Source organism: Cricetulus griseus, chromosome 6, assembly GCF_003668045.3.
Source record: "Cricetulus griseus strain 17A/GY chromosome 6, alternate assembly CriGri-PICRH-1.0, whole genome shotgun sequence".
Classification (NCBI taxonomy): Eukaryota; Metazoa; Chordata; class Mammalia; order Rodentia; family Cricetidae; genus Cricetulus; species Cricetulus griseus.
In genome coordinates, this window is record NC_048599.1 from 21,380,116 (window position 1) to 21,389,421 (window position 9,306).

A 9,306-nucleotide genomic window follows, 5' to 3' on the forward strand; every position below is an offset into this window, starting at 1 on the left:
TGCACACCCTCAGCTTTGTAAAAAGTCACACAGTCACTTTCTCTGAAATTCCCAGAGCAGTCCAAACACACATCTCCCAAATAACTAAAACACGTGTCCGGTTCACTGGACTGTTCAAGACTTGATCTCAGACCTAACAAAAATGTTACTAAACTAAAGGTTAATTTTGAGTTTACCTGTAAAATAGTGTGTGTCTGATGCCCAGAGGCAGAGGTTCTCAACCTGTGGGTCTCGACCCTCTCAAGGGCTGGCAGATCAGATATTTACATTATGACTCATAACAGTAGCAAATTGCAGTCATGAAGTAGCAATGGAGATAATTTTATGGTTGGGGGTCACCACATCACGAGCAGCTGTGTTAAACAGTCACAGCATTAGGAAGGTTGGGAACCACTGCCCTATGGTGTTAACTTGTAGAATGGTTTGGGTTTATATACTTTTCAAATGATAATTCTGAATTTATTTATTGAAACTGAAGCTGGAAAAAATTCTTTTATTGTTGTATGGGTTTCCAGGAATATTCTTTTTCTAGAATTAATTTAATTTACTGTTATTGTACATGTGTGTGTATGATGTGTGCTGCAGGGTGCACACGTGCCCAGGTAGAGGTCAGAGGACAACGTTTAGAAGTTGGTTGTCTCCTTCCATTGAGGGTTGCCAGGATTGAACTCAGTCGTCAGGCTTGTGGGGCAAGCACTTTTACCCACTGAGCCATCTTGTTGGCCAGATTTTTTTAAATTTTCTTTGTATTTATTCTTTGTCTTTTTCACATCATGCATCTTGATCCCATTCATCTTCCTGTCTCCTTGTATCCACCCTCTGTCCCTTGTACCCTCCCCCGACAAAGTAAAATTTAATAGAAAATTTAAAAAGAGAAAGATCTCATCATGGAAGCTGTAGTGTGACACAGTGAGTCACACAGTTCATCCTTTAGTCCCTATAGCTTTCCCTGCAAGTGCTCATTGTGAAGAGTCATTGATCTGGTTCGAGGCCTCTGGCTTCTGTTACTCCCTTGATACTGGACCCTCACTGGGGCTCCTCTAGGATATCCTGTTGCTGCCCTGTGTTGTGGAGGTCCTACAGCTTTGGCTCTGCAGGACCAGCCCCTTCCTGTGCTCCAGTAGATCACAGATGGGGTGGATGTCGGGGTTGGCCAACTCATAACCTTGGTTCTGGGACCGGATAGTTGCAGAGTTGGTCAGCTGGTCATCTCTCCCCGATCCCCGCCACCAGGGTGAGCTCTCCTGCATTACTCCAGCTAGTTCACCGTTTGCAGCAAGGATCAAGGGGCAGGGCTAGTTCTCCCGCTTTCACACCCTCTGGGCAGCTCTACCATGTTGCTCAGGTGAGGTGCAGGTGCAGGAGGCACTCTCCCGAGTGCTGCAGATGGTGAGGGGCAGGGACAGTTCTCCCCCTCTTATGACCTGCATGTATCCCAATCGCCACAGGCAGGGGAGTTGGGAGGAAAGATGTTTCTTCCTTGTCCATACCTCCATTTGGTAGATGAAGGGTGGGACCAGATCTCCCAAGCTCACATTATCGGCCAATGGTTCACCTGCATCCCTTTCAACAGGGCCAGCTCTACTGTGCTGCTCAGGTGAGGTGCAGGGCTGGCTTTCCTGAGTGCTGCAGCCAGTAAGGGAGAGGGGTAGCTCTCTTGCCTGCCACAGGTGGCAGGGGTAAGGGGGAGAGGGTGTCTTTCCCTGGACCTCACCACCAGATGGCAGACAAGGTGGGCCTTGGCCAGGCTTTCTTTCTTTCTTTCTTTCTTTCTTTCTTTCTTTCTTTCTTTCTTTCTTTCTTCCTTTCTTAAGATTTATTTATTTATTTATTTATTATGTACGTATGCTGTGCTCTCTGTCTGCATGTATCCCTGAAGGCCAGAAGAGGGCACCAGATCTCACTACAGATGGTTGTGAGCCATCATATGGTTGCTGGGAATTGAACCCAGTTCCTCTGGAAGAGCAGCCACTGGTCTTAACCTCTGAGCCATCTCTCCAGCCCCTTGGCCAGATATTCTTAAAATGAGATTGATAAATGTAATTTCTCTAGAAATCCAGTGTAAGTTTTTATTAAGGCTATTATATATATGGAAATATATATGTATATTTTTATGTTAAATCTTTTCATAATGGAATTTCCAGGAGAGTTCAGTCCCTACAAATACTAGCTTTCAAGACTCGGTAAGCTTACCCTGAGTGTAATGGGAAAGGGACTTATTATTAAGTCCTACAACAGTAGAGCTAAGTCTTGCATTTGAGGGAGATTTAAGTGTTAAAGTGTGCTTTTGTTAAGTGCTCAGAGTTCTCTGAGCCAGTTTTTGCCAGGCAAAGTTAAATATGTAAATTTGAAAGAAGAATTTTTTATTGACCCATATTTAGAGATAATTTCTATAAGGTTTCTGGGGTTTGTTCCATGTAGAACAGACATATATTTTGTCAGCGTTGAAATATGGGCTAATTTTGCAGTTGGAATAATAAAGTTGCTGTTCAGCATTAATTGGTTGTGAGCATATGATCTATTTTGTTATAAATAATGTCACGAAACTGGATATTTTAATATCTAACTTGGTATTTATGTACACTGCAAAATCATCAAGATCTTATATTTTGTTAGGGTGGTTTATGTTTTCTGCTGATTTTGCCAGGCTTTTCACTACTTGGGAAACCGAGTCTCAACAAAGTCAAGGTTCTTTAAAGTCTTTTGAATTGATGCTTTATACACAACTATTTTGAAGTGATTTTAGTGCATTTAACCCCTTAAAACTTGTGGTTAAAAGTGCATGGAGGGCTGTGTATGAACTTATGACATTTATTATGTGTGTTTGGGCACACATGTGGTCTTGTGCATGTGAGTATGCCACAGCCCATGTATGGACATCAGAGGACAACTTACAGAAGTCACTTCTCTCCTTTCACCACATGGGCTCCAGGAATCAAACTCAGGTCATCAGGCTTGGCAGCAAGCACCTCTTATTTTCTCTTGGCAGCCCCTTTTCTATATATATTACACAAAAGCTTACAAGAGCTAAAAGCATGTAAATCCAATTCACAAAATGACCAGTAAGTACTCTCTTTTATATGATATGTTTTATATCTGAATTTTTAACACACAGAGTGGTCAGGAAAATTCTCCTGGTGTTTCTACCATTGTTAAATCAGTGCTGTTCAGATGACAAGCTTACCATGTGGGCAGGCCTGCTATTTAAACTCTGGTCCATGCCTACTTGCCTTGGCTAAATATCTTCTATTATTGTATCTATGGGGTATACTGGAACATCAGAAAACAGGTCTATTTGTCTTCACTAGTGCTGTCTCTTGCACTTTTAAGAGGTCTAATGTTTGGATGTTTGTCTGTGCAGTGACACTAACTGTGGCTGGCTCTTCTACTTGTTCAGTGTATGTATGTTTCCCTTTTGTTGTCTCAGCCTTCTAAGATACAAAGCATGAGAGAACACTTTACCAAGTCAGTATGCTCCAAAAAAGAATTGTGAGTGTGCCTATTTTTCCCAGGCCTTTCTTTGCGTGTTCCTTATTGTATCCTGACTGTTCTTTTGAAGCAAAGATAATTAGACAGGCCCTGGCATTGTGCAATCCAAGCACTGCTTCCTAGCAATTAAGAGGTATTAGACACTGGTCACTTAGGGAATACTCCTGTAAACAAGCAGTTAATCTGAAGGCTAGTTTTCCTTAAATATTTGCTCCTGTTGGTTGTGTTTCTGTAAAACTGTGTAACTGTTGTCTGATAACAGTCTGCAGAATTATAGCTGCAGTATTTGGGGTTTTGTTTGTTTGTCTTTTTTTATGCTAAGACATCACCTACAGAATAGACAAAATTAATTCTCTTGGTTGCCTGCCTCAACTTGACAGAAAACCCTACGGCTGAAGATACTGCACACTTTGGTAACAGAACTTTCAGAAATCAAGATGGTACTGACCTGGCAGCCTCACCTCTAAGGTCAAGCTCTCATAGTGACAGTAGGAGCTATGCAAACTGCCAAGAGAAAATGCTCATCAACAGTTCTACCTAGTTGTAAAGCCTGTGAACCACCACAACAACTGGCCCACCAAGATAGCCTCAATGGTGCAATAGTAGCATGTATATCTTGGGAACAGCCAACAGCTGTCTGATTGAACTTAAGGCCTGCTCTATAGGAGGGAACTTGTGCCAAGCCAAGAACCTGCAGCTGGAGAGGTCATAGACCCTAGGATCTATAAGTAGCATTTTGCTAAAATAATATTGTAGACATAATTTCCTGTTCCGAATGGTCCCACAGTCATTTAGCCCCAAATAAACACACAGAGGCTTATATTATAAACTGTTTGACCAATGGCTCAGGCTTCTTACTGGCTAGCTCTCTCTTAATTATTAGCCTATAACTATTAGTCTATGTATTCCTACATGGCCTTATCTTACCAGATAATGTCTGGGCATCCTCCCTTCCCAGTAGCTACACAGCATCGCTCAGGCAGTTTCCTCTCTGCCTCCCCTCCCCAGAATTTTCCTTGTCTGATAAGCCCCACCTATATTTTCTGCCTGGCTACTGGCCAATCAGTGTTTTATCCATCAACCAATAAGAAAAACATATATTAACAGCATCCAGAAGGACAAACCCATCATAATATAGTTCCCAATTGCCTTCTAAATAGTTCCCTTAGGCCCACAGGGAAATGCAGCTCCCACCCCTCATCAAAGAAACTGCTTTCCGCAGCAGATGGATGCTGTAACAGAGATCCACGATTGCTCACAATGCACAGGACTAGTGACTGGGGTATCTAGGGCCAAATGGAACATCTACAACATTACCTCTACACCTAAGGCTTGAGGAACTGCAAAAGAGAGAGCAGAAATGTTAAAGCCGGAGGCTGGAGATAACCACTGCCAGAATGTGTCTGCTGGGTCTGACAGGGCAGCTGCACCTGTGGACTCCGGGCAATATGGCTGTCTGCAGAAGACCGCATCAGTTGATGTGACAACATGGGTGGAGGAGAAGGGGTTGGGAAGGACCTGGGAGAAGCTGGTGGGGAAGAAGAAGGGATAGAAATTATGCAAATACAGTGTACTCAGTTATCAGAAAATTAAAATAAATTCGAGAACAGACTCTGGAGGCCTGAGCTAAGAGTCACTCCTTCTACACCCCCGACATGCCTAAAACTTGTCATAAAGGGTTTGTTTGCACCAACTCTGACATTCACCACTGTCCACTAACGTGGCAGCGGGAGACTCATGAGCTGGAGGCCAGCCTTGGCTACATAGATAGCCTGGGCTCCATAGCAGGACATTGTCTCAACCCAACAGCAAAAGGAAACCACCTGTGCATGCCCTCCCTAGTTCCAGAGCAGAGAGGAAGGACACAGTTCTTGCCCGTGGTGAGCTGACGCTAACTCAACGACGCCTTCTAGCCTGGGTGGCTACTCATATTCTGTTTATGACGATCATTCCAGACACAAAAATGTTCACATCAAGTCCAGCATATCACTTCAAGTCCCTCAAGACTGAAGTCTAGAAACAAAGAGAAGGGGGTTGTATTGGTCCTGACAGGAGAGACAGTATCCTAAAGGGGGCGATGGCACAGGTGTCAGATATTGACATAAGTTATAGGCCCCAAGAATTAGTTTCCCCACAGCATGGGGCTGAGACCTGGTGCAGTCAGAAATGAGGAGCTTGTCTCCCAGGAAGAGATTCTGCACACTTCAGATAACTCCCTCAGACCATCTTGTAGGACAGACTGGGACAGAGACAATGATGGGTCACTGACAGGCAGAGCCATGCCCGGACCAGGACCACTTAGTTATGCATACCTCTTGAGCTCCACTGAAACCTAAGCCTCATGTCGAGCCCTAGAATAGACTTGGGTGGCATTGGACCTTTGTTTTTTCTTCTTCCCAATGTGGCCACATAGAATAAATTTCCCATCTCCGTTCTTCAGTCTCTTCAATGGGCCCCTTGAGGATGGGTGCAAGAGCTTCCGGGGCTCAAGTCTGAGCCTGAAATCTCTGGTAGCAGGAAGACTACACTGCTAAGAGCATAGACCTTGGCAGATTCCGGGTAAGCCTCACACAATTCCTGCAGGCTCTCCTGCACAAATAATAAAGCCAATCTTCAAATTTACATCCATCTTCAAAAAGCCCCAGGCAGCCAAACAACCTGAAAAAAAAAAAAACCTGAGAACTCCAAGTTGCCAGTTTAAAGGCTTACTATAAATCCTACAATAAATTTAAAGACTTACCATAAAGACCGGAAACAATGCCGTATTGCCAGAAGGACAGACGTGTGAACAAGAGACGCAGGGTAGAGAGACAGAAGGGAAACCACATGTCTATGATCAATTGATTTGACCAAGATGTCAAGTCTATCTGTGAAGAAAAGTCACCTCTTCAGGGCCAGCAAGATGGCTTAGTGGGTAAAGGTGCTTGCGGCACAAGCCTGATGACCTGAGTTCTATCCCAGGAGAGAACTAACTCTATGAAATTGACCTCTGACCTCCACATGCAACCCAAGCACATATATCATATACACACAACAATACTAAGTAAAACGAAAATTTAGAAATAAGTGTCTCTTCAGCAAATGGCTCTGAGACTACCTGGTTGCCACATGTAAAGAATGAAGTCAGACTCCTACTTTACTCTGTATTCTGGAGTGTTTGGGTCACAGACCTAAAAGAAAGAAATAAACCTAAGAAACCCTTAGAAGAAAGCCTCAGACATGACTCCTAAATCGCAAGCAAAACAAACAAAAAAAAATGTAAAAATGTATAAATTAGCCGGGCGGTGGCAGTGGTGTCGCACGCCTTTAGTCCCACCACTCAGTAGGCAGAGGCAGGCGGATTTCTGTGAATTTGAAACCAACCTGGTCTCCAGAGCGACTGCCAGGACAGCCTCCAAAGCCACAGAGAAACCCTGTCTGAAAAACAACAACAAAGTATAAATTAGATTTCACCAGAATTAAAACCTGGTAGGCTGCTGTGTGTGGGGACACCCACCTCTAATCCTGGCTTTCAGAAAGTGAAGGCAGGAGGCTTGAATGTTCACGGTCAGCCTAGGCTGTGAAGTGAGACACTTTGTCCCCAATTTAAAACTTTTGTGCATCAAAGGACCTTATTAAGAAAGTGAAATGGGGATGGAGAGATGGCTGGGTGGTTAAGAGCGCCTGCTGCTCCTGCAGAGGACCCAGGTTCAGTTCCCAGTGCCCACATGGTGGCTCACAACTGTCAGAATCTCCATTTGATGCCTGATTCTAATTTCCATGGGCACCGCATACACACACTTATATGCCCACAAAACACACATACACACTAGACAAATCTAAAAAATCAAAAAGGAAAATGAAAAGACAGCCTGTAAAATAGGAAACAATATTTGCAGATAACATATGTGACAAGTCATCGAGCTGCGGCCCACTCAGGGATAAAGCACCTAATATGCAAGCCTGGTTGCCTAAGGTCAATTCCTGGAACTCATGTAAATGTAGAAGGAGAGAACCAACTCTACAAGCCACAGTCTTCTTCTCATACATGTCAATACATACACACACACACACACACACACACACACACACAGAGAGAGAGAGAGAGAGAGAGAGAGAGAGAGAGACAGACAGACAGACAGACAGACAGACAGACAGACAGACAGACAGACAGACACAAAAGTCTTTGAAGATTTTGTTTTGTTTTGTTTTAGCCAGGGTACATAAAGGACTTGCATGACTCAACAGAAGACAAGCCACCCAGGTAACGCATTGGTAAAGAACCTGAACAGGCATCTTTAAAGAGGACACACAAATATCGGAGAAGCACATGGAAAGATGCGTCATTGACCATGAGAAATGCAGATGAAAAGTACCACAAGCTGCCTCTCACCCCTACAGTAACAATGCAGAAGACACCACGGATGGGGAGGTCCTGAAGCAGAGCCCTTGTACGCATAATGGTGCAGCTGCTTTGGCTTACATTAATCCAAGACTACCACCCCTGGATACAAACCCCAGGAAGTGAAAACAAACAGGAACAAGAAAATGTTTTATGCAAACTCTGCAGCATTATTCACAATAGCTAGAGGCAGAAACAACACAAGTGTCCAGAAAATATAAATATGAATGGATAAATCACACACACACACACACACACACACACACACACAAACAATATATAATGAAAGGGATTATATCCTTGTTCATTTTGATACTGACTCTCAAGTACCCCAGGCTAGCCTTGAACTTAACTATGCAGCCAAGGATGACTTTGCATTTCTGATCCCCTTGCCTCCCTGGAATTACAGGCATGTGTTACCACATCCGGAACTTCTTAAGTGCATGCTAGACAAGCATTCTACCTACTGAGCTGCACCCCACTTAAACAGCAGCGAAGTTCTGTTGCAGGCTGCAACCCAGGCAAAACTTATGGTAGGCGAAATGAACCGGACACAGAAGGAATATTGTTTACGGTTCCATCGTGTGAAATGACCAGATGTTCACAGAGACGTTAGCGGGTGAAGACTTAGGTGGGGCTGGGAGGCCGGGGGAATGGGAATTGCTAGTGGGTGGGGAATTTTTGTTCCGACGTATGAAAAATGTTTGGAAAGAGCTAGCGCTGGTGCCCACTCACATTTCAGAGATGACCAGTGAAATGTGCACCTGAAAGCAGTTAAAACGCCATGCTATTCTGTGCATATTTTCCCACAGTGAAGATTTTTGGAGAGAAATAGTGATTCATGTGGCAACACGGATGGCCTTACAGACTTCATGCTATGTGAAAGAAATCAGTCCTGGGAAGCTGCTGCTATCGTGACTGCATTTATACAGAACACAATGAAGAGCTTGTAGCGCCTAAGACTGCAAAAGAAAGCATCAGGTTTAGCGGTGATGCCTACAGAATAGCCCCCCCGGCCGCCGTTTGCTTCCCCCCCTGCCCCCTCCCCCCCCCCCCCCCCCGCCAACCAGTGGGTCACTAGTTAAATGTATTTGTTTTATTTTTTGGATGAATATTTTGCCTGCATGTATGTATATGCACCACTTGCATGCCTGTGAAGGTCAGAAAAAAGCATCAGATCCCTGGAACTGCAGTTAGGGACCATTGTGAACCCCCATATAGGTACTGGGAATCAAACCTGATCCTTCGAAAGAGCAAATGCTCTTAACTGCTTAGCAATCAATATCATCATCTTCTTCTTCTTCTTGAGATGAAAGTGTTCTAAAATTAACTGTGGTGATGGCAGGACATGCCTGTGGAAATACTAAAAAGCCATTGTCATATGCTTTAAGTGGGTGGATTTTGTGGTATGTGAGCCTTATATCTATAAAGCTATT

The 9,306-nt window shown here is 44.0% G+C and overlaps 1 long non-coding RNA gene across 2 annotated transcripts; it reads right to left on the bottom strand.

Moving 5' to 3' along the window:
• Positions 1 to 5,063: 5,063 nt before the first annotated feature.
• On the bottom strand, positions 5,064 to 8,886 carry LOC107977765. Of its 2 annotated transcripts, XR_003486457.2 has the most exons (5): positions 8,606 to 8,886; positions 6,853 to 6,906; positions 6,587 to 6,659; positions 6,230 to 6,356; positions 5,064 to 6,147 (listed from the first exon to the last, which is right to left on the bottom strand). It is a non-coding gene; the product is annotated as an uncharacterized LOC107977765 (long non-coding RNA). The 2 variants fall into 2 exon arrangements; XR_003486456.2 differs by having other exon boundaries at positions 6,230 to 6,659.
• Between the last annotated feature and the right edge of the window lie 420 nt (positions 8,887 to 9,306).